The sequence below is a fragment of the Haemaphysalis longicornis genome, unplaced genomic scaffold (genome assembly GCF_048455015.1).
Source record: "Haemaphysalis longicornis isolate Haplotype H1 unplaced genomic scaffold, Haemaphysalis longicornis Haplotype H1 scaffold_2, whole genome shotgun sequence".
Taxonomy (NCBI): Eukaryota; Metazoa; Arthropoda; class Arachnida; order Ixodida; family Ixodidae; genus Haemaphysalis; species Haemaphysalis longicornis.
Window position 1 is genome coordinate 80,418,648 of NW_027526295.1, and position 26,747 is coordinate 80,445,394.

General features: G+C 45.1%; 1 long non-coding RNA gene across 1 annotated transcript in view; it reads left to right on the plus strand.

The window, feature by feature from the left end:
* LOC144167211 (uncharacterized) overlaps positions 1 to 26,747 on the plus strand; it is a 102,959-nt gene that overhangs the window by 16,511 nt on the left and 59,701 nt on the right. The window lies entirely within an intron of this gene.

The window sequence follows — 26,747 nt, forward strand, 5'->3', positions numbered from 1 at the left end:
CGAAAACTGCAGCGACAACGGCCTGTGAAGACCAGCCCCTACGATTTCACGAAGTGCCAACGCCTCCGGCATTAAAGTGACTTATCCGCCGGGAGGTTGAAGCCATGTCCCCTGCCACTCGGCCACAGTATGTGCCTGGACCTGACGCCTGTAATGTGTCGCTCATTCAAGCTGTCGTACGTCACGAAATCGACGCCTCAGGCGCCCGGTTCATTTGCGCTTGTCATCATGCCAGCAGTTGCATTCCTTGTCCCACCCTAGCTGCCCGGCGCCCGTTTTCGTCTCCTCGTGTTCGCTATCCTGCGGAATGGCGCACACCTGACAACAGATCAATATGCTACCGCTGCCGCGGCGTCGGACACGTCTCCCGCTACTGCCGCAACCGCTGGTCCTCACTTCCGCGCACCAGTTTTTTCACTTACCTGCCTTTTGGATATCCCTCTCACCAACTGCCATCCTAACAGGCTCAAAACACGTTCTCCGCCGATGCTTCCACGTCCCCACCTAGCGGCTCGCTATCCCATGACCGCCGCCATTCGCCTTCGCCGCAAAATTGGCGCTCGCCTTCTGCCGGTAATAACAGCCGCACATCGCAGCAAAACTAAATCGTGCTGCGCCGAGAGATAGCGCTGCATGGACAACCACATGGACAACCATTCTCTATCCCCAAGGCCTCGCGGCACACACTCATAAATGTAAAAGTCAATGACGTCCCGGTTTAAGCAGTTATCGACACAGGCGCGCATATCTCTCTCATGAGAGCTAGACTTCGCAACAACCTTAAGAAAGTCGTGACGCCAGCTCCACCTCGTCTGGTGCGTGTCGCCGATGGAACAGCCCTTACTATACTTGGCATGGGCGCTGCTCGCGTAACAATACACGATCGTCCCAATTCAGTTTTGTTTCATGTGGTGCCCCAGTGTCCCCATGACATCACACTGGGCGTGAACATTTTGGCAGAATACCCTGCCCTCATTGACTGTGACTCAAGTTTCGTCCGCCTTGAATTTTTGCAATAACCTACAACGGTTGATGGCGTGCCCTGCCGGCTCCGCTGCATAAAAGTTGTCAGGTTATCGCCACGAGCTGCCACTTGTGTATATTTGTGACCTTGCTTCCGGTTGCAGATGGGGATTACGTGCTCTCTCCCATCACATACTTTTTTCTCGAACGTGAAGTGACGCTTCTTCGTACCATAGTGACAGTTAACAACCAAATTTGCATTCCTGTTCTCAGTTTCGGTCGAATTCACCAAATCTTCCCAATCGGAAGGTCTTTTGCGAATCTTTCTCCCTTAGAAACGTCAGATATCTTCAGTTGTCTGCTTCAACATCCCCATCATCATCCCATGGTCCACATGCTTCTAGTTCTCCTGAAGACGCCTTTGTCCTAATATTCACCGTGGATCTTACTTCTTACTTCCGGCTCTTCATTAAGAAATTCGTTGATGTTGCCCGACCCCCAATTCACCTATAGCACAACGTTCCTTCCTCTTAGGGACCTCTCAAGCTGAAGCTTTCGCTACTCTGATCACCCTGCTAAGCACACCTCCGATCTTTGCACATTTTGACCCTTCGGCCCCTACGGAGCTCCGCGCATACGTAAACTGCTACGGTTTCGGAGTTGTCCTGGCTCAACACCAAGACGGCCACAACCGAGTGATTCCCTGTGCCAGCTGCCTTCTCTCTCTATCCGAGTGTGACTACTCGATAACTGAACGTGAATGCCTCGCTCTTGTGTGGGCAGTAGCTAAATTGTGTCGATACCTCTACGCCAGTCAATTTTCTGTGGTCACAGACCACCATGCTTTGTGCTGGCGTTCGTCCTGAAGAGGCGGTTTGTCTCTATATTTTGTCGATCAGAGCTATATAACTGGTAATAAAACCGACGCCGTGGTTTTTGCCATCTCCGATCTGCTCCAGTTAGACTAAGAACAACACCGCGACGACTCCTTACGGTTCCTGAGCGACACTCTTTCCTCTGACTCCTTTGATTCATCCTGCCGCCTTTACCACCTACAAGACGATACTTTATACCGGCGAAATATCAGCTGCGACATCCCTGAGCTGTTACCAGTCGTACCGAAACAACTTCGCCTTGCCATACTTGAACAGTTCGACGATAATCTCACAGCTGGGCACCTTGGCGTAGCGAGCATATAGGTGCGTGTCAAGCGTCGTTTCTTTTGGCAAGGTTTATACAGTAATAAGAAACGTAGCGTTAATGCCTGTGACACGGGCTAGCGCCGCAAAACACCAACTTCACTCCCCGCTGGGCCCCTTCAACAATTGGATATGCCGCCCGAGCGATTTTTCCGAGTTGGCCTAGACCTCTTGCGTCCCTTCACTACGTCAGCCGCGGGTAACCAGCGGGTTGCGGATGCCACTGTTTATGCAACTAGGTATGCTATAAACCGTGCTCTACCTACCAGCTGCACCACCGACGTAGCAGAGTTTCTGCTAAACGGCGTTATTCTCATCCACGGAGCCCCTAAACAGCTGCTCACTGATAGTGGCCGCTACTTTCCGAAGTGATTAGTGACATTCTCCGCTTGTGCTAGACTAAACAAAACGGTAACCGCTTACCATCCACAGACAAATGTCGTAACGGAGCGCCTCAATCAAACAATGACAAACATGTTTTCTATATGCGTCTCCCCGGATAACTGCAACTGGGACGTTTTCACTTTCTTACGTAACCTTCGCGTAAAATTCCTCTAGCCGCCATACTACCGGATATTCCCCGTTTTACCTGCTACACGGTAAAACCCTAATGTGCCACTGGACACTTTGGTTCCCTTTACTGCAGCGAGACCCACTCAATACGCACGCGACGCCATTACCAAGGCCGACGCGGCTCATCAAATTGCACGCAGCCGTCTTTCGCCATCCCAGGCCTCCAGCAAACTTCGCTATGATAGGCACCGCAGGGTAGCTAAACTTAATCCTGGCACCCTCGTGCTTCTGTGGACACCTACGCGCCCTTTGGGCCTCTCAGCTAAACTCTTACCACGCTACGCTGGCCCTTGTCGAGTGGTGCGCCAAGTCACTGACGTTACATATGAGGTATCACCTCTGCAGCGAACTCCTTCACAGCCCATAAAAAACATTGTCCACGGTGTCCAGCTCTGGCCATATATTTGTCCCAGCCCAACAACAATGTTAAGCGGGCGAGGACGGCACTCCGACCGGGGGAGGGGGGGGGGGGGTTATGTTACCCGGTAGTGTTGCTCAACGACGACGATGACGACAGAAGACGTTTTCGGGCTCTCGTAGGAAAATAGGATGGTGTCTGATTCCGGCCTTAATTGCTCTCTTCTGTAAATACCGACAATACATAGTGTTCCCAATTTTATACTTGTAATATTATTACCGATTTACACGCCAAGTCGAACAGTTTCTCCGCCGATCGCGCTGTACAACCAAAACCTAGCCTGAAACGACGTACTTCTCCAAGCATTGCCGATGACCACTTCACTCTGCCACACCGTGCGAGCCTCGTTATCGCTGTGTACGCTCAAGATTGTACTCCTGTCACCGAAGCCATTAAGGAAAGCGACCAGCTAGGGCTTGCTTCTGGAGCGTGATGTCTCCGCCGCGAGAGGTATTATGCGCTTAGAGGAAGAAAACAAACGTGATTGAACGAAACTATTCCTAATGAGAACATATTGGCTTATGAACCTGGCTTCAACATTTTTCGTAGTACTAGGCAACATCGTCGGGGTGTGGTGTTCTCCTTGCATTGAACAAACTGTATCATGAAGTGCCAGTGGTGGTTAACACTTTCCTTGAAAGCCTGGTAACTTGTAATAAAATAAATCACGTAACGTAATTGTTGGTGTCTCTTATCGCCCACCGGACTTGACGCATGACTTCACAAAAAAATGCCCCGCATTTTCACCAAACTTGCTCATAAATTTCCACATTACACTGTGCTCAGTTTTGAAAACATACAATCACATAACATGGCAAAAGTATAACCTCAAAATGCGCAATCTGAGTCCCAAGCGTTTTTCCATTGTTGCCATGATTTCAGCCTGACCCAATTAGTATCACGCCTAAAGAGAAGGTATGCACATTGTTCAAATATTCCTGGGTGTATCTTGGCTAACAATCGGGATATATGCTCCGAAATTACTCATATTGTTGGTTTATCCGATCATAACAATCTATCCGCTCGTTTCATTACGTCCCCAATCAAAAGGCAAATTATCAACAAACAGATTATATGCTTTAAATGAGCTAACTTCGAGCCCTTTAACCATGAATTATCTCTTTTCGGAGTACAATGTTAAGGAGCGGTTTGTGCCTGCAGTAGAAGAAAACTGGTTGTTACATAAAAACGCACTTATTAATCTCACAGATAAATACATCCTGGTCTCTCCATAAAATTAGAAATCACTGCTCCCTGGCATTCATAGAAGCTTAGCCGTCTAAATAACAAGAAAAAAGACACTTCAGAAAAGCGGACAAAAATAAATCATCTAAATCCTGGGAAGGGTACAGATCATGCGACAGCGACCACAAAAGATTATTCAAAGCCACCCGCAGACTATTCTATAAACATGACATATCGTTGTTAAAAACAAATTCTCGGTGCTGTTGGTGTGTCATTATTCCTCAGAAAATTCCTGACATCGTCCTTACTGGTCAAAACTGTTAAGCAATAATTTAAACAGATTGTTCCAAACTGCTGAACGAAACATTTTCTTCGGTATTCCCCCTTGATGTTTAGAAACATTGGCCGCCATCACCACTTGCATAGTGTTTTCTACGTCGGAAATATTATTTACTGATTCTTGAATTGATTGTCTCCTTACTAATCTGAAGATTTCATGTTTAGCGGACAATACTAGACTGAATGAAACAATTTTGAAACATTTCGCATTAAGCAATTTTTCACAATTGTGGGCCCTGTTTTTGCAGTCACTATCAACAGGCGTTATACCTGGAGATTGGAAAGTGGACAAAGTTGTACCATTCTTCATGTTAGGTGATCGTTCCTCACTTCTCAACTATCAATCCATACCATTGAAAAGAACCGTTTTTAAATTATTCGAGCATATTTTACATTCACAAACGATTAAAGACTTCGAACAACGACCTCATATTTAAGCAGCAGCACGGTTTTCACAGAAACTATTCATGTGACACACAACTTGTTAGATCCGGCGCGGTAAAAACAAAAACGCCGGTTTATATGACATTTTGGCGCACGTAAATATACCCAGGTGGTCAAAATTAATCCGGAGCCCTCCGCTATGGCGCGCCTCATCGCCTGCGTTGCGTCGGCGCGTTAAACCCTAGAATCAACCAATCAATCAAACCACAACTTGCTGGCCTAATTCAGACCATACATTCATCTATAGATGCCGAAATCTAAGTGGATGGCATCTTCCTAGATTTTTCGAAAGCTTTGACCGTGTCCCTCACCGTCGTCTCATTCACAAGCTTTCTACACTTAACATTGGCCCTACTGTTGTCACATAGATAAAGGAATTTCTTCCTTACAGAATGTAATTTACGTTCGTTAAAAATCGCAACTCATATCTAGTACCCCTAACCTCTGGTGTACCACCGGGAAGCGTACTTGGGCTAGTACTTTTTGAATTTATTATAATGATCTACCAGACGGCGTTAAATCAACTTTCAGAATATCTGTGGACGACTGCGTAATATATCGTAATATTTATTCTAACACTGATGGCCATATTAGTCAGTCCGACCTAAACGCTTTAAACCCACAGTGTTCCACCTGGATAATGCCTCTAAACATTGCTAAAACAAAATAATGTGTTTCACAAATGAGGCATCCCACCCGTCAACGTCTTACATGTTAAACAACCATCATGTGGAAAACGTTTCGTCCTACAGGTACCTTAGCGTTCACCTAACCACTAACTTGAGGTTGAATAGTCACATTAACCATATTCTCGCATCTGCATACCATTCTCTTGGCCTTGTAAACATAACTTCAAACATGATCATATACATTTGCGAAAATTGGCGTAGACAACACACATTCATCCTAAAATAGAGTATGCTTCAGCGATGCGACATCCTCTTCAAGTATACCTAATAATCGATTTGGAAGCCATGCAAAACATATACATTTGCGAAAATTGGCGTAGACAACACACATTCATCCCAAAATAGAGTATGCTTCAGCCATGCGACATCCTCTTCAAGTATACCTAATAATCGATTTGGAAGCCATGCAAAACCTCGCTGCACGCTTAATCTATTCCGATTATTCCCAACACACCAGTGAAACAGCATTGTAAAATTGCGCCGAGCTTGAAGCCTTACCCCATCTTCTTTGTGTACCTCATTTAACACTATTTCACAAACTTTACTATCATGCGTCTCTTCCTAATGATTTCATGTGCGAACCTTCAGCCATCTTCCCGCGTCGTCATCATCCACACAGGCAATCGCATCGCGTGTCATTCGCTCGCATTTGCTCAATAATGCATAACTTGAACCGCCATAAAATGGAATGATCTGCCGTCACGTTGTCATCGAAATAAATGTCCCAAATTTACGGATGATTTAAACGGAAGCATGAAGACGGAACACCATTTCACTGACTCTTTTGTAAATTTTATTTTCTTGTTATCGTCTATCTTTCTGTCCGCACGCTAGTAAACGTCCGTGTGACGTATAAATTTTGTTATGGTGCTCGCAGAACTTTTTTTGTGTGTGTCTTCTCTGCGAGTGTTTGTTTTTTTACGTGATGCACTGTCATTTATTTTCCCCATTTTGTTTGTCTGTTTTGTTTAAATTGCATTTTGATTCATCATTCTGTCATTGTGATGTGATGCACTACTATCTATGTAATACCCCCATCCGGAAGGCCTTGACGGTTATTTTGAAACAAGCATAAAACAAAATCCCACCTACTCATCACGAAATTTACAGAGGAATATCAGTACATAAACATGAGCGCTTATATTGCATTCATCAAAAAAGTTCAGGAAGAAAGTGACCTTATCGCTATCGCCGACTTTGAGCGCGCATCCGATGCCATATTAAAGTTTGCTGACTTCTTCTACGTCAACTCGGTGCTACCGCAAGAAAAAAAAACCCATGGCTTTGATACACCGCTACAGGGACTGTTTTAGTCGACTTGATTGATTGATTGTAGGGTTTAACGCGCCGACGCAACGCAGGCGATGAGGCGCGCCGTAGTGGAGGGCTCCGGATTAATTTTGACCACCTAGGGATCTTTAACGTGCGCCGAAATCTCGTACACACGGGCGTTTTTGCTTGTTTTTAGTCGACTTCGAAGCTACGCCGGACAACTCTTGCAAAGCACCGCATAATCACCCAATAGGGCGCTCGACCAATGCGAAAGTCCCCTTACCCCCCCCCCCCCCCCCCTTCCGGGTCTCCACACGAGTTCGAGGGCATCCGAACGAAAGTTGAGGAGATGCTGAGTGACGACATCAAACAGCCCTCGGAAATTGCCTGGGCTGCTCCTGTTATATGACCCGTTAATGTTGTGCGTAGACTACCGACGTCTCAATAAAATCACAAAAAAGGAGGTGTGTCCTCTCCCACGAGTCGACTATGTCACGCAAAGTACTTCTCATCAATAGACTGTAAATCCAGGTACTGGCAAATTGAAGTGGACGGAAGTGACCGTGGCAAGACTGCCTTTATAACACCAGAAGGGCCGTATGAGTTTAAGGTGATGCCGTTCGCGCTCTGCACAACGCCAGCAACATTTCAACAAGTTCAAGAAGTTGTGCTAGCCGTCTTGAAGTGGCACACCGGCCTCGTTTACCCCTACGACGTAGGTTTATTTTCCCGGAGCTTTGACGAGCGCCTCGGTACGGTGGCGCCGGTAGTCGAAGCAATCGGAACATCGGGAATAACATGGAAGCCAGAAAACTACCGCTTTCGGTACGAGGAACTGGGGTGTTTTGGCGACGTCGTCAGCGCGGAAGGAGTCTTGCCTGACTCCGGAAAAACGTCAGCCATAGAGCTCTTTCCGTGGCGCAGAGATAGGAGAGTGGTGCGAACATTCCTCGGACGGTGCACGTACTACCGGCACTTCGTTGAAACCTTTGCGAAAATTGGTAAACGCCTCATCTGCCTAAAGACAGCAATCATTTCTGCTGGGAGCAAGCACAGCAGAACTCTTTTGCCGAGCTTCAAAATCGCCTGCAGCGCCGGCCTCTTCTTGCACACTTCGACGAGTACGCCGTGACAAATGCACACCGACGCCACTGACGTACGCTGGGGTGCTGTCCGCGCCCAAACCACCCAAACGCAAAATGGCTGCGAACAAGTCATCGCTTCCGGTAGCCGCGGCCTTTTAAAAGACGAAAGGAACCATTCGGCCTCTTAAAAAGAGCGTCTTGCCGTAATATAGGCCATTGATTAGTTTCGCCGGTATGTCTACGCCTGCCGTTTAATGTGGTAGCAGACCATTATACCCTGTGTTGGTTTGACAATTTGAAGGACACCTCTGTCTGTCTTAGGTGATTGAGCCTCTGCCTTCAGAAATCCGACGTCACCACCGTTTACAAATCGCGAAAGAAACATTTGGACGCTGAATGCGTGTCGCGCGGCCCGGTCGACCCGCCACCGGGACTCCGACGAAGATACGCATTTCTCGGCATCGTGACGGAAAGTGACCTAGCCGTCCAGCAATGAACCGACCCCGAGTTGCGCTACATGGTCGACTACCTCGAAGGACCCAACGTTGCCGCGCCAATGACATTCGAGTGTAACTTAGCTGCAATCTGTCTGAAAAATTCGGTGCTAGTTTAGAAGAACTTTGACGACGGAACGAGAACGAAGTACTTTCTCGTCAGTCCCACCTGCCTCCGCGACGAACTTTTGGAAATGTGCCACGACGAACCAACATCAGGGCACCTTGTCATGGCAGGAGCAATCGGGACGATCAGGACGAGATACTACTAACGCCGCCTTGAATCGGACGTCACCAACTACGTTCCGAGCTGCCGTGACTTCCAGTGCCGCAAAACGCCGCTGAAGAGGCCCACCGAACTGCGGCAGCCTATCGCCATGCCATCGCGACACTTCCGACAGATTGAGTAATTCATGCAAAAGAGTTGAGACTCAAGAAAGCGGTGAAGACCACCAACAAAGTCTCCCCGAACCAAAATCGCCGGATGGAACTGGTATAGCTGAAGATTTCCCCGCTCTACCCGCCAGAGAACACACTACATAGCACATTCCAATATGTGATGACAGAAGTGACCTGCTAACAAAAATAACCAGCTGTGATGAGCGTTTCATGAGCGCACTCATGGAAATCGCGACGTTTACTAAAAATGTGGAAGGTCTGAAGCAAGGAGTCGACACATTGCTCAAAGAGTTTATCCAAATGAAGGAGCTCACATTAAAAGCATCTCACGACGTGCAGCGATTAAGAGGAGAGATCTCCGGCATGGAAAAGGATATCAGCAAACTCAACTGAGGAGGTCTTAGTTATGCAAGAAGTGTTCAAGGAAGCAAAGTGAAAGAACCAATCAAAGACAAAGACCCAGTACAAACAAGAACCAACCAGCCGCCACCCCGCGCTGCGCTAGTGGGGACGTCACCCACATTAAAAGAAGCAAAGATAGCTAATATACTCCAAAAACACATTGACCCAGAAAAAATCGGCCTAACAGAAGTTTCCCTTCGAGAAGGAAGAGAAAGCATCGTAGTGACCTCGACGTCAAAGGAAGGACTGATGAAACGGTCTGAAGAAATCGCAAAAAATCCAGCAACCCAACAAATACAAACAAGGGAACCCAAGACAAAACTTCCCCAGGTTAAGGTAATATGTATCCAAAACGACGTTTCAATCGAAGACATTCCGACAGTCTTAGTAAACCAGAATCGACTATCCTGCGACCCCGACGACATCCAAGTTCTCAACCATTGGAAGGGAAAGAATGGCACAACAGCCGTTCTGTCAACAAAACTGCCAGCTTATCAGAGCATCGTTTTGAAAGAAAGACTCTACATCGGATGGACTTGCTCCAGGTACTTCAACAACGTTTTCCTCCCAAGATGCAAGCGTTGTGTGAGCTACGGCCACTCCGAAGAACACTGTGACATCAACAGGAAACCACGATGCGCCAAATGTTTGGGAAACCACTACTACCAGAACTGCGCTAGTGTAGAACCTCATTGTTGCATCTGTGCGGAAGAGAGCCAAGGAACGGTTGAGAAGGTCGACATAAGGCACTCAATGATGGAGAACACATGCCCGACGTACATTCAGAGGCAGCGACAAGAACAACAGGCGATTCTCTTCCGATTGAATTGAACCGACTGTGTAGCTCTGCTTTGACGACTCAAGCGGCACGTAATAGAACATTTAGCGAAGTTCAGTGTAGCATGAAGTGGACTGAGTTGGATGCTCTAAAATGTTGAGTTGCTATGGATAGGTCATTGCTATTACACTCTCATCACTACAACACTCACAACACACACATACATTACAGTATTGCGAAGAAGAACTCGGGCCAGCGAAAAATCTCGCAGCCACGGTCATCACTACACATCATCCAAGTTAATTTGGCAAGGTGTGCCAAATGGAATGAGGCGTTAAGTTTCTGCCATTACGAAAATCATAATCACATCTCAGCAATACAGGAATCTTATCATGTTAACGGAAAGGTTATAGGTTTTCCCATCCGACATCAAGTCATAGCACACAAAAATAACCGAATGTCACTGTAGTAAATCATTCTGCAGATGTAAAAATATTCCCGCTCATAATCGACCAAAAATAATTGCGGCTGAGGTAAACTGGGAAGAAAAAGAATTTATTATAAATAATTGCTACGCCCCTACCAGAGACGATTTTGAAAACACGTTAGACCGATTAGAACTCTTCTTTCAAGATTTTTCTACAGACCACGTAGTACAACTGGGTGACTTCAATGAGAAACACAGAGTATGGGGAGGAGATATAACTGATACAAGGGGTGGCGATTTACTTTCCCTTAGGCACGACCTTTCTGTTATAAATAGCCCTAACTCACCTCCGACATTCGAAAACAGTATAGGTAGGCGGTGGATCGACGTAACCATTTTAGGGCAAGCGTTATTACCAGAAGTTATTCACTGGGAAGCACTCGAAGATTACAACAGCAGCGACCACAAATTTATTAGCTTAATTTTATACGATATCGTTAACAAATCCAAGTACCGTCTCACCCTAAAAGGTGAGAAACATGTCCTAGAAGATTTAAGAAAGCACACTTGGTTCGAAACCGCTGGAAAGCGGAATAAAACAACAGAAGGAATTGAAAATTCTGTAAACACATTGTATGATAAAATAAAAAAATTAGCAAGTAAACATAGCAAAAACGTTAAAGCATCCCACACACAACCACAACCGTGGTGGGCAGTTGAACTTAAAATCGAGAAAAAGCGAGTAAGAGCACTAAGAAGGAGGTATCAAAAACCGCGAGGAGAAATCAGGGAACAATTCAAGCGCGAGTACTATAATGAACACAAAGCTTACAATGATAACTTAGCCACAGCAAACATAAAAAATTGGGAACAACTTTGTTCACAAGTTCATATCCATTCACATTACCGTATAAACTAACCAAAGTTACAGTAAAACAACCAATCATCATTTCAAGTTTGGAAAAACAAAGTGGAGGAAAAACAAAATAAACCGAAGAAACAGTTGAACATATATTAAGAGAGTTATACGATGTCGACAAGGTTTGTGGCGAAGAAATTATTCTTCTTCAAAGCGATAGCGATGAAGCTGTTATTACTGAAAATGAAATTAAGGGAGTCCGTTTGGGAATTACGCAGAAATTTAGCTCCTGGATCAGATGGCCTACGAAGCACTTTTGTACGATGTATATAATTACCAAAAATTATTCTTCCTTGATCTTTACAATGCATGTATCAAAACAGCATACATTCCATCACGGTGAAAAGAATCAACTGTAATCTTAACACAAAATCTTAACATAACCAAGGAGGCAACAAATATAAACCGATAGCAGTCAACTCTATACTAGCAAAAAAACTTGAAAAAATATTTAAAGACAGAATATATTGCTTCTAACAAAAAAAACTCCATAATAGAAAACAATTCGGATTTACCTATAACACGTCGGCAACCATCGCTCTAAACGAGTTAAAAAAGAAAATTGATCAAGCAAGAGGAGATAAAGCGGTATGTGTTGTCATTTCTTTAGACATAAAGAAGGCATTTAGCTGTATCAAATCATTGGTCATTGCAAACTTTTAAAAAAAATCAGGGTGTCTGAGAAATCTAATCATTTCTACTCATAACTTTTTTAAAAATAGAAAAAGTATCTATATTATGGAGAAATCAAGAATTCAACTTTTTCTTAAGTTAGGATCTCCGCAGGGGTCACCTTTAAGTCCATTACTCTGGAACATAACTATTTTAGATGTCCTAAACAGCAAATTTCCCAGCGATGTATATATTCAGGCTTTTGCCGACGACATAACCTTAGTAATAAGAGACAATTCAAAAGATAATATCGAACAAAAAGCAACCGAAGCGCTCAAAATAGTAGAAAACTGGGGAATAGACAAAAAACATTTAACACAACAAAATCAAAATTCACTGTAATAGGGGACAAGTACATTAAAAGACCTCCCATTATCAAACTAGGCAACAAAAATCTTAAATTCTGTAACGAAATTAAAATATTAGGCGTACATATAGACAACAAGCTCAGTTTTATCCCTCTATTAACTGTGTAAAGAAAAAAGTAAACGAAATAATAAAAAGCTTAGGAAAATTACAGCATACAACTGGGGGCTTACCAGCAAACACCTACAACAAATTTATATCAGAGCTATAGAAAGAATCTTAGTTTATGCCGCTTCAATTTGGTATAGAAAACAGGTACTAATGAGAAAAAAACTAAGAAGTATTAAAATAACAAGCCTCATTAAAGTTACCAAAGCATTTAAAACAGTATCCAATCCGGCCTTAAACATCAAAGCTAATGTCCCACCAATTCATCTGACGATCGAAAAAGAAATCGAAACATTGAACGTACTTTTCGCCGGAAAAATGTTCACCTAGAAAAACCGCACTTTTACGGGAGACAAAATAAGTAACAAAGTAGATATATGGCAGCTGGATCCAGCAGATAAGATATCTTTTGCCTATGTTACCCAACCAATTTCGCACACAGATTTTGTAGTATTTACAGACGGCTCGCAAGATAAAACCGACATAGGAGTAGCTTTTACAATACTAGACAAATCCGGCAAAATAGTAGAAACCAAACAATACAAACTTCCGGACTACGGCAATAACTTTGAGGCAGAAGGAATCGCGATTTTAAAAGCACTTGAATACCTTCAAACTAGCTTCAAAGAAGGTAACGTACAGTTGTATACTGATAGCCTATCAACCCTAAAAGGAATTATCAATCCAAAAAATCGGAACCCAAATGTATTTAGAATTAAAGAAATGTTAAACAAAATCGCAAAACAGGTCAAAATAACGTTAACTTACATTAAAGGTCACAGTGGCAATGTCGGTAACAAAATAGCGGACGAAATGGCTAAAAAAGAAGCAAAATATGGCGAAAAAATTGGCTGGCCTATTTTACTACAACTTATCAAAAAACAGCTCAATTTAATCTAAGAAAACATTGGAATGTTCAGTGGCAACAAGAAGGAAATGAAAGCTACACATTCCAATGAAAAAAGAATATTCACAAAATTTCGGACCAGTTTCCCACCAACTATTACACGTCACAGTTTATCACTGGACACGGTAGATTTCAGTTTTATTTTCTTAGGTTCGCCATTACAAATAATAACATATGTAAATGTAACCTACCAGCAGACAGTTTTGACCACTATTTACAGGACTGCCCAATAACAAACAAACACAGAGAACAACTTCTTGATATCCATAGAAGTTATCTCGTGAGAAGGAAACCAGAGCTAATAAAACATAATAAAACAATAAAATTTTTAGAAGAAATGACAATACTAATTAACGCTAATATTCAACAATACTAACCCCTCCAATATTTTGTCACAATTTCACTCACACGCAGAAACAAAGTCAGCGGCAAATAACGCGATAATAGCTTTTAGATCTTTTGAATTTATCATTTTTCTGTAGTGAGTCATTTTCTGCATAAATATCTTATTAATTACCTTTTTACATTTTTTTATTTTAAATCCGGACATTCATTATCAATGCAATTAATTTACCCTATACTTCGTTGGAACGGGAAGGATTTCAGTTCATGAGCTTCTTTAATAAAGTAAGATTAGAAGGGATGTTCTCCGCCTATTCACCACGTCACCAGCTGCGAACAAGTGGATTGTCGCAGCGACAGACTACGTGACGCGCTAAGCAGAGACCGCCGCTCTTCACAGGGGCACTGCTGAAGAAGCCACAAAATTTTTCATTCACCAAGTTGGGCGGCGACTTGGAGCACCTTTAGTCTTTTTCACGGGATGCGGAACGGGGTTCACTGCAGAGGTTATGCAAGGTGTCCTGCGCTTCAGCAACTCGGATAACCGAAAGTTCACGGCGTAGCAGCCACAGATGAACGGACTAACCGATTGCCTGGAAAAGACGATCGCGGACATGTAGCCCATGCAAGTTGAAGTTTACCATAAGACGTGAGACTAAGTGCTCCCGTGTGTCACGTTTGCGTACAATACGGCTATTTGGGAAAATAAGCAGACGACTCCGTTCGAGATTCTCTACTGAAGACGGGTGACTACGATGCCTCACGCCATGCTGCCGCACGTAGAAGACAAGGATCACAACGATGTTGTCCAAGGACACCTTCAGTGTGCGTGAGACGCCCGTTAGCTAGCTCTATTTTGTTCAACGGACCAGCAGCTGGTCGATGCCGTACGGTACAACCTCTGACGCCGAACCGCCAAGTACAGTGGTGAGCTCCTTTAGGGTGAACACGGGAGCGCGTGGCAGCCGGTACTATCAGAGCAGCCTACCGTAGGCTGCGCGAAGCATCACGCATGCGCTGTGCTTGTCAAGCTAGAGTTCGCTTTCAGCGCGCGCATCGCGTCGTCAGAGCGCCCGCACGTCTTTGGCTATGTTGCGCTTCATGTGGTAATGGAGTCCGCCTTGAACCTGAAATTCTCGGTCTCTGTATGAACATGCCTAATTAAAATCACAAAGTTCTTCTCAACCGTAAATTGAATATTCAGATTGAAATGCCCGAGCTCACTTCAAGCTCTCAATATATTTCTGATAAACATAGTGCGCATGTGTTTCTTCTACTTTAGTGGCAACCACCTAAAAATGTGCAGTGCTGGAAGAAGGAGCGTGATCTATTTATCAAGTTTGATTGAGAAAAGGTGGCGAGTACAAATGCGATGAGCCAATTTGATTGCACCCAAGCTAAAGAACAAACACCTGTTCATTTAAAATATTTTTCTTGCGAATTCTAGATCCCAGATATTACACACCGGCCGATGTCTCCACCGCTACAAGCAAGATAAAGTTAGCATACCACGTTCAGACGTTCCGATGAAGCGATGCGCGCGCTGAAAGCATAACCTCGCTCGACATGCACAGCGCACGCATGCTGCTCCGCGCATCCCACGGTAGTCTGCTCTGATCCTACCGTTGGCCACGCGCTCCAGTGTTCACCTTAAGCGACCTCACCACTGTACCACATGGGGTACTTGTGTGGGTTCGGACTCCAATCAGACGACGCGTACTCATTGAGAAGTTTCTGGGACGGTATTTCGCATCGTACCGGATTCTGCAACGTGGTGGCCAACTTACCTACCAGATGATCGCCAACAGTGATTCCGTCACATCGCGACGATGCACGCGGCCCGAACTCATCCACATGGTTCACCTCAAGCCTTAGTACGCCAGATTGCTGACTGTTTGTTTGATCGGACTGTTGTTTTAAGGGCGAATTCTTTAGGACCTCGCAATGTCCGAGCCGATGTCTGGGCTTGTCCGTGCACAAAGGGCTTTACATGCGCACAGCATTGTACGCCATCTATTGAGGGCGGTGCACACTGTAGTTAACGCCCCTAAAATTACTAAGGTAGCGCCATTCTGTGCTCTCGCCGCCTTTCGCCCTCGCCCGCGCTCCTTCCCTCGTCCGTGTTTTGCTATTTTCTTTTTCTATGGCCAGCGCCGCCCGCCATTGACCAACAGAGAAGTCACGTGCAAGCTGCCCGGTCACGACCGCGCCCGGTAAAAAAACGTATTGCTTAGCTGTAGTAATTTGTTACATAATTTATGCCTAGAGGAACTCGATCTCTGGTTCGTATGAGATATAAGAGGCCACAAATCTGTAATTTTAGTTCACCCGATCGATTGATCGCGCAATCGTCACTGGCGCCTATTCCCCGAATTACAAGCCTACGTTTTTCACTCGGTTCACACATGAACGTACGGCCGCAAGTGCAGTTTAGTGTATCCGGCTGCGAAGTCGGGGAAGCAGGCATTTTTCCCCTCGCTGTATGTGCAGACATGCACAACAGCATGTGTGTATTTTTTTAATCTATTCACAGCAGCTTATAACCTCATGAAGCTGAAAGAAACATTTCTACGAAAACGGCATATCACTCTACATTGCGCGAAAGTAAGGTAGGATATATGTTGGTATTAAAAGCGGGGGCAGACTGAATGCTGCTAATCATTCACCACCATCGTAAAAAGGCGAATGGAAGGACGCCAGCGCAGCGCTCGAACGATGGTATTTGCGAATGAAGCGCTCTCTATACTGCCGCGAACCGTGCGCAAGCCTTCTGTGCAGTGATTGCACGTGCACAGTCACGCGAATGCAAGAAACAAATTACCGTAACAGGACAGTTGGAAATGTTCACGTTTGATTTTTTCGCGTTCATTAACTATCTTGAGACGTTACAAGAATGCCGCCGACGGAAACAAACACCGCACTGTGCGTATGCGTGCGCGGCATCCACCCCGCACAAATATCGCCTTGTAGACAAAATGATAAAACAAAACAACCTCACTTAGTGCGTGTTGGTAAAATAAGACTCTAGAAATCCTATAAATGCCACCAAACAGCGATTTGGCGCGAAAACCGGAGCAAACTGATAGAGAAACTCCAGCGAGCGGCCCGTAGCGTTGCGAAAGCGTGTGCTCTGAAGCAGCCAACAAAAATGGCGGCACCACAGCCGAGTTCAAGGGCATGCGGCACCGCGGGTGAGGGAAAGAAAAAGAGGACAGTGGGTAAACACGAGAGAACGGTTGGCGCTACCTCAGTAATTTTAGGAGCCGTAACTGTAGTACCATCCGCGCACCATCTGGGGAGATCGCCGGTAACTGCAGTAGCAAAGAGCGCAAATTTCAAAGGGTACAAAACGCAAAAATAAAGCAAAAACGCTAAACTGTCAACGATAATTCACGGAAAAAGACGCCGGGAACGGTTCAGAGGGTGCGACGTACTGGGACACGAATTGTCTTTCGTGTGGTGCTTGTCATTTACTGTGCTTTTACTGCACCTCAAAATCAATTGAAACTCAGAGTGCAGCAGAACGCACGGACGATGGCGCTCATCACCCAGGCAATACACAACTTGCGTCCCAGTGCTTTGCACCCTCGGCATCGTTCACGGCGTGGAGATGTGTGATTTTTATCTTAGCATTGGGTCGATGCACTCTTACAGGAGGGGGGTGGGGGGGGGGGTGGTATTGCCGCTACCGATGCATTCGGCTTGTTTAGCTCCGTGTTTTATATGCGAAGCATGGCATGCTCAGGGGTGTCCCTCCCGTCCTCGCTGACATTGTCGTTGTCCGCCGTCCGCAATCTACTGTGCATGCGCGTCTCTTCAGCCCCGTCAGCGTTTGGGCTGACGTCAGCAGAGTCCACTATAAAAAGAAATAGTTAGGCGGCGCCCGGTTTTGATCCCACGACTCTGGCCGCAATGGAAGGTACGTGGCACTCTTATCACTGCGCTACGAACTTTTTTGTATTTATTGCCTATCTTCGACAATTTACAACAGATTACATCTCAACATTGTAAATATGTACACATACAAAGCAAGACGGGAGCATGTGCTACGAACACGCCTTATGTCCTTCACTCATTCAAACTACGTCAAGAAGCTACTGATACGACGAAGGCACGCGAAGGTGAACGTCAACCCGAACGACGAACTGAAAAGTAATAGGAACTTCAGTCGACCCCAAGGCTGTTTCGCCTACTACTCAGGGTTCCCCTACGGAAAGATGGTGCCATTGTTTTTGTTTTACCGACCAGCCCCGCACGGCTGTGATATCTGTGTTATAAGCTAAGCGCGTGTTGCTTTGTGTCTTTTTTGCCACCCGGGTTATCTCATTTGATAAGGAGAGGGTTTTGCCGTGTCGTTACTGGATTAGAATAACCTTCTGTGATGTCCAGTGTTCTTGTAATCTCCAGTAATCTTCTGTGATCTCCAATTCGACGGTCCAAGAAACAATCCCGCCGAGAGATAAATGCTCGCCCATCAGACGCCGCGGAATTAGATTCGCTCACACTCGCCTGTGTACGTCACAGTTCTTAGGGAGGCGCAAGTTTGTTCCAATGAAGTTTTGTTCGTTGAAGAAACCAGCGTTTTCGATGTCTACGTCAAAATATAAACAATTACTATAGGAGTAAGTTGAGCGAAGGAAAGAATAAAACCAACTTTTCGGTGCAAGTTTTATACAAATTACAAAATTTATAAAATTATAAAAATTCGGAATGTTAGTGAAGAGGTAAAAAATAAGTGGCCGTTGAAATTGGAAAAAAAGTGCAAATCATCAAAAAGGCACAGTGAGAAAATAATATAATTAAATGGCTGCATAGTGCTTATTTAAATTCTTCACATCTTTTCCTCTGCACACGTTACTTAGTACTAGTTTAGACTTGTTTTATAACGATACTACACTTGTTTTTTAATTCATCTCCTCCACTTAACTTGCTGCTTGGTCTGTAAGGCGGAAAGGGCCCTTGAGCTGTTTCAACAGCTTTTTTCCTTGTCTTTGTGGAACAAGTTCTGTACAGAAATGTGGAGTTATAGTCGAGAGTTCTTAGGCCAACTGCTTACCACCCTCGCAGCGGTTTGACTACTTCATTTAGCAGAAAGATAAATTTCCAATTCGAAAGGGCTGTCCTCTTCTCAGTACCCTCTTTGCGGATTTTCTCTGACGTGTCGTTTGACGATAACTCGAGGTGGCTTGGCTTGACTCTGCTACTGTGCGGCTCGCCTACCGTCCCAAAGAGTGAGTTTGTTTACTCAGTTAAATTTGTTTACTCAGTTAAAACAAAGCCACGCCATCATTTGTTCCTAGAAGAATGTGTCTTTAGTTTGCCAGTTTGTGGACTGTATCAAGTGCAGTATAGATTATGAAGTCAAATAAGCTGCACACAAGCGCACGTGCGAAGCTTCTCCGACTGGTGCGCTAGTGGAAAACCGAAGGCCTATTAAAGGCGGGATAAAAGTCAGCGACATTAATACAGGCACTAAGGAAATACAATCAAAAGAAATGTTTATTGCGAAGTGTAAAACAAAGATGTGGGAACAGCTTCTCGCACGGGGTGAGCTAACAGAGTGGTCAGCGGCACCGCCACAGATTTGCGGTCGCTTTTCTAAGTAATGCTATCGATAGAGATAAAATATTTGTAGTTATTTGGGAGACGCTTCCTGCACAAACTTTATTCAAGAAATAGTCATCTAAGCTGCAGGAAATGCTTAAACTATAAACATATACCGGCTATACGATACAGGCTATACGATACTAAGGCACTAGCTGCAGTGTGCCGCAATTAGCACGTTCGCATCGCCGATACAACGTGTTTTTTTGTAATTTTGTTGTTATGAGGTAATGTTTCCTGCACTGAATTATGCTGTCAGTTCTTGTGCTCGCCCGACATGTCGTATGGTATTTTTATTGTTTTAGGCTTTATGAAAGTAATACTACTTTATCGACAGAAAGACGATTAAAAGCGTGTTTGTTTTACTCTATCTATGCAATGCAAAATAAAACAGAAGTTTGACACATTCATTCCAGTGTCCCTTCAAACGGATGGTCCGCCTGTATTATCTTATGCGCAAGACCAACCCGTCTATTCCTATTTCCTTCGCCTCATTTCAGATTGAATTTCTTCCAGAACAGCCTGTTTTCTAATCCGCGCAGCTGTTTCCCCATCCCTAAGCGTGACCTCTAGCATTCTTATTTCCCTATCCCGTTGGGCCCATATAAGTTTCCTTTCAAATTGCTTAGTGAGGCCCGAAGTTTCCGCCCGATTCCGGATATCAAAATCCGGATGATATTCCGGATACTATTGATATCCGGATACTGTTCCGGATATCACAATTCGTACGAAAAGCAGCCCACCCCGCGCTTATTTTGCGGGTAGTTTTTTTACATTGAGATCGACACTGATGCCTCTCCCAATACAGGCGTAATGGCTTCTCTTCCCAGGAGTTTCTTACCCACTTTGAAGTAACGTTCTTGTAAATGCCAATAAACACACTCTTTGATGTTTTCGTATTTATTTTACATCCTGCAACCAAACTTTTCGACCCCAATTAGCAAAGCATGTTGTGCAATTTCTGCGAACTTTGACTTCACCAGAACATGTCGCAAGATGCAAAATATGGTACTGCGAGCAAGACCGCAAAATGATGAACATAACACCGTGCAAGATTTCTGCAGCATAATGGCAGGCTACCCTACTCAATGCCCGTCGAGCTTACCGGAAATCACTCGTGGAGCGAGCGGGGACAGCAATGTCGCGATCAAGGGAAGCTCCAGAACAGAGGGCCGGACCTCCATGATTCAATAAGAAGTGAAGTGAAATAAAGCTTTGTACTCTATCTCTCTCACCCCTCTCTCAGTGTTTGTCATGGGGGGAGAGAGACTAGAGAGAAAACATGTCACAGGCAGGCGGGAAGAGGAGAGTCATTTACGTGGCAGGGACAGCAGAAGGCTACCGTCACTCCACTAGGATGGCGTCCAGGGGTTTCTGAAATGTGTGGAGGAGTTCCACCAGCTTGCTCGAATGTCTACAAAGAACGAACGTCTCGTGGATGCAAATTCTCACGCCGCAACGCCCATTAGCACCTGGGTGAACTTGTGTGGGCTCGGACATTACTCTTACGACGCGCCCTCCACAAAAAAGCTTCTCCGACGCTATTCCGGACCGAGCATAATCCAACGACGGTACTCCCAACTCGTATACAAGGGTGTCTCTAACAGAAACTGCAGCCCATCACTACGATGCGTGCTTGCCGGGATCATCCACGTTGTCCGCCTGAAGCCTAACTACGCCAGATCGTTTACTTTGTATTGTTTGTAAAACTGTTTTCTTTAGAATCTAGTCGAAGCAGTGTTCGAGAGGGTAGTCTAGTGAACCAAGACTTTTGATTCATTTCCGTATGTTTTAAATGCAGATCATTTCTTAGCCTCGCCTGTTCCTGCGTCGGACGGTGTCAACAGTTTCGCGTCCGCAGCAGGTGCGCCTCTCCTTTCCTCCTCTCTCTCAACAGCAGCTGCCGCGCGCATGCGTCGTAGTCAGCCCGTTTGCTCCGCCGCGGTCTCGGCGTAACAGGTGCGTGATAGCAGCGCGGTGGGGCGTGGAAGGGCGCGCGCTGCTTGCGCATGCGCGCTCTCCCCCCCCGTACTGCTCTCCCTCTACTGCGCGCGCTGCAAATATAGCGGCTAGCGGTCGCTCGTGTTTCAGTCACTGCGTTGCTCTTTCCTTCCTTGGTTGACGCTCGTGCCCACGTTTACTCGTGTCTGCTACTCCAGCATCACGGAAGAAGCGATGGAAGCAACACTGCCTTCAATCAGTACTGAGGCCCCAATGCTCTGCATTTACTCGTGTTCCCCTCGCGGGAAGGCGCGGGAATTTTTTTTTCCAGCACCTGACCTGGGCAGGGGATCTCATGCTGTCTGTTAAGCGAAGCGCGTGTTTTCTTCTTTTGTATGCCGCACTGGCTATCTTGTGTTGGGAGAAAAAAGGTGTTCGGTTCAAGTAACTTTGCAAGGGTGCTCTTGCGTAACCGAAAAGGTTCTTCTAAACCGATGTTACTAATAACGAGGTGACTGTAAAAAATTCGTGCAAGTAACGCCGCGGAATTCAGTTCACCGAGGCATAGCTGTGCGCGTCACTTTGTTAACTGCTTCGTCGCCGTTTGGGCATTGCTTCAGTTTTACAAGCGGAGCATGTGTTGGCTGACTTGCGGAAGTAGTAGCGTTCACCTAAAACCCTTGTTCCTTCCTCCTTATTCGCAGTTGCGCCTCCGCGTTGGCATGTGGTTCAATTGAATTGAATTGAATAGTTTTATTAGGTAATACGAGAGATTTCCGTCGGGCGATGGCAAAAAATTCACTGCAATTGCAAAACAAACTGCAGACAGGTTCGCTTCAATAAACCATCATTTCTAAGAGAACCTCGCTTGCGTCTTCAGTGCGAGACGATAAGACCTCATTTAGGCTGTTTCTAGTTTGTTAGACATAGCAAAAAGCGACAAGGAGAGCTATGAATTATGAATGATACAAACAAAACACCCAAACGGATACAAAGAATTGATTGATTGATTGTGGGGTTTAACGCGCCGACGCAACGCAGGCGATGAGGTGCGCCGTAGTGGAGGGCTCCGGATTAATTTTGACCACCTGGGGATCTTTATCGTGCGCCGAAATCTCGTCCACACGGGCGTTTTTGCTTTTCGCCTCCATCAGAAAAGCGGCCGCCGCGGCCGGGAATCGAACCCGCGAGGATACAGCCTAACTGCTGCTGGCCTTTCACAACTAACGTTCAACAGGATTTTCACATCGGTTAGCACCAGGTGTCATTAAAACCCCAGAATAAGTATCGCGTAGATTGTCGTTCGGCGTTGCACAAAAATGTCCTCGAGGAAACCCAGCGAAGTTGCGGAGGCTAAAAGCGAGCACGGAGCCAAGTAGCAAACACTTGGTACATTCTCTTATCTTTAAGAGGGAAGATATAAAGAGAAGAGAAAGGAATACGAAAGGTATTTTGAATTGCCGTTCGCCTTATTTGGGACATTTTTGGCTAGTATAGGGGACATCTCACTTCAAAGCAAGAATCCACCTAGAGCTAAAACTCCACGTAGCGAACGGTGATGTAGGAGAGCTGTCTGAATTTATACGGCGTAAACGAGAAGGCTGGCTTCTACTCTCATTTCCAAGTGCCTATGCAGGGGAGAATTCTGATGTTAATCACCCGACTTAAACCAGAACTTTGGCGCTTCACTGGGGGATAGCACATTCCAAACTAATGCCTATTTTTGTTGCATAGTGATACAGCGCTAGGGTTCGGCTAGTTTGTAATTCATATGAGTAGTTTCAGCGTACCGATATATCACTTACACAGCATACGAGCATTAGTGCCAATCCTCGTGTTATCTGTCTATGTCTTTACTCGTTGGCTGAAGCTGCTAATACCATATAATGGACTGCATGAAGACAAGAGCACACCTTCTCTAGCTGAAACCCTCTCGCCGGAGGAAAGGAATGCAGGTAACTGAAGGAAAACACGATGAACATTGCGAGAGGCGCCAACGCTACTACATCTCCGAAAAAACCCACCGTTTTTCAATGCGCTGGAGCCGGATAAATAGGGCCACATAAAGGCAATGGTAGTAAATGAGAATGCTCCTTCCCTTTTACATTTCTAGTTTGAGCAATTTTGGCATACACTGCTGCTGAATAAGCTGCTACACGTACTGAAAAAGCAACTTAGGGAAAACATAGCTTTTGAGCGTCACAGCAAATGAAGGAACCAAGTTATCCTCACATTTCGATTTTCTTTGACGAGGGAATATACGAACGGGAAATGCGATTGGCACGGGCGCCGCTACATAGGAAGCTCGCGGAAAATGAACCGTACTCCGTTATATTTACTTTCCAAGACAGAATGAATTTGGCCTGATGATTACGTTAGCGATGAGCTATAAGGCTGGGTAAACCGCAGTTCTATAACTGCGGTGAGAAGACGCATCACACTTTTGGAGATCATCATCATCATCATCATCATCATCATCAACAACAACAACGTAATCAGACTATTTACGCCCAATGCAGTGCAAAGGCCTCTCCTATAGATCGCCAGTTATCCCGATCCTGTGCTAACTGCTACCAATTTATCCCCGCAAACTTCTTGATCTCATCTTCCCAGCTAACGTTCTCCCGCCCACTGCCTTCTCTACGGATCCACTCCCTTACTCTTAATGACGAACGGTTATTTTGCCTTCGCAATACATGCCCTTTTCTTCTTACTTCCTACTAACATGTCCTTAACACGCGTTTGTTCCCTGACCCACTCCGGTCTTTTCTTGCCCCTTAATATTACACCTACCATATTCTATTTCATTGCTTAATGAGTCGTCCTGAATTTAGGTTGCACCCTTTTAGTGAGCCTCCAAGGTTCTATCTCTTAGGTGAATACCGGTAAGATGCAGATGTCATACACTTTCTTCATCAGGTAGAATGGTAGGCTGGCATTCATCATCTGAGAATGCCTGCCGAATGCCCCTCACTCCATTCTTATCCTTCTAGTTATCTCTGCCTCAAGGATGAAATCCGGGGTCACAACTTGGCCTAAGCAAGTATATTCGCTTACCACTTCCACTGCCTCGCCACCTATCTCAAACCACTGTGCTCTCCTGAGGTTATTGAGCTTTACTTTAGTTTTCTGCACATTACTTTTCACGCTCACAGTTCTTCTCTGTTTGTCCACCGCAGTATGTAGGAGATTACCATTTAAAGCATTGATTTTCCATTCCGCAACTCGGTATAACAGCGAAGATTTGTGAGCACACGCACCTAAATACAAGGAATAAACAAAACTGATCACAAAGAAACGCAACTACTTACGGGACATCTTGAAGGTAGCGCACTTAAACACGGACACTAGGGAAAGAAACGACAAACCACAGCGCTGACTCACAACTGATTTTTATTAGAACAAACACGCACTGAAATACTACAACCTAAACCCATGTGACCAGACATCATACATACGTCACAATCCAGCGTATCATTTCTAAAACATGACAGGCATGAAACAGACTGTGTGGATGAAGGCGCGTGTTAAATTTATGTTACAGAGCGATTTAAAAATTCAAACTCACTCTCATGTAAGTGAATCGACGGCACACTAAGGCACCACACCCCCTTTTTTCTTATATTATATGCCTCAATAATCTCGCGTGTTAACTTATCCCTGTGCACAGATAAAATAACCGTTTGCTCGAACGCAGGCTCGCACTTGCACTTAGATACGTGTTGAGCCACGTGCGAGGAGGTGTCTCCTCCTAAAGACCTTCTGTGTTCCAGCAACCTGACTTTGATACATCGACTTGTCTGACCAATATACACATAACAACAAGGAAATGGTATAAGGTAGACAACACACTTTTTGCATGGAACAAAAGGAGACACGTGCTTCACCCCGCAACCCTTACCGGTGCCGCGCGACATGCCTTTAAGCTTCCTGTCAACAGACCCACAAATTTTGCTAAGTTTATTAGGTGCCGAAAATACACCTAGTAGTTGCACCGAAAATTAGGTGCAACTACTTACACAAGAAAAAACCACTTGTGACCCGCAATGAGCACAGCGCTCGATACTGCGATTTTGATTATATAACAAGCTACCTCGGTGTTTCCCTACTGTGAGTTGGCGTACGCAACCTCAAGGGCAAAGTAAAAGGGCGGTGACTACGAACTGCGGCAACTTTTTCTACGGAGGATGTGTAACTGCTTCCAAACTACGGACTGTAAAATGAGCGCCTCGAATATCTACCCGAATATTATCTACCCTTGCTCTGTGCACATAAAACTTGCGAAGGGGGGAAACATGCAAAAGTGCGAATCACGAGCTATAGTACCGTGCATCTCTCGCAGGAGAGCAACACGTTAAACCGCTTACCGGGGTGAGTACTAACACCCTAACCAAACAAAGGTGGATCACCGGTATCTATAAGCATATAACCCGCCCTAGCTAGAATGACAGCGGGAGTTTAATCACTAGCAGATTAAAACAGAGCTCACGGTATTTTTGCTTCGTTGTGGTTTGGTGCTTGTAGGTCAAGTCAAAGAATTTCTCCGGACCGAGAAAATAACCTTTTATTACGCTCTCGGGACGCTGGGTGACACGAAAACCTACAGGCTGCACAAATTCGGGATGGAATACACGACGAATTCCTCAAGCCCTTAAAAGGGCGAGGGTAGTTCTCATTACGAAGCGATTAATGCACTGAGCTTTAAAATTTTTAGGCGAATCTTTTTTGTCTGATCATGCTATTATAATAGGGTTCCCTCAAGGTCCTCTTTCAGCATTAGATTGGAGAGTTGGCACCAAGTAAGTTCAAATTAGTAATACTTCAGAACATTAGGCGGGCAAAATGAACACGTGTGCAAAACAAACTTAAGAATGAACAGCAAAATAAATGTAGTCCGAAAACATGGTCTGTGTAAAATAACGACCGAGAAACATACCAAAAACGCGAAGTAACGAAAATAAAAACGAGAGGGTGCATTAAACTGTACTTGTTGTGCATATTGAGACAAAGATTTGGTGACTTATCTGTACTTGGTGGGGGAGCGAACTCTGTGAACCTATAAAAACTTTCAACAAAATGATAATAACAAGGCACATCATCGCTTAAGAAAATGTGCGCATCATGTTTGGAATTAAAAGCAGTGGAGCACAATAGGCACCTGTCCCATTTTTAGCTCTTGCATTTCAGTTCAGATCACTTGGCTATTGCTGTTATAGCTCAA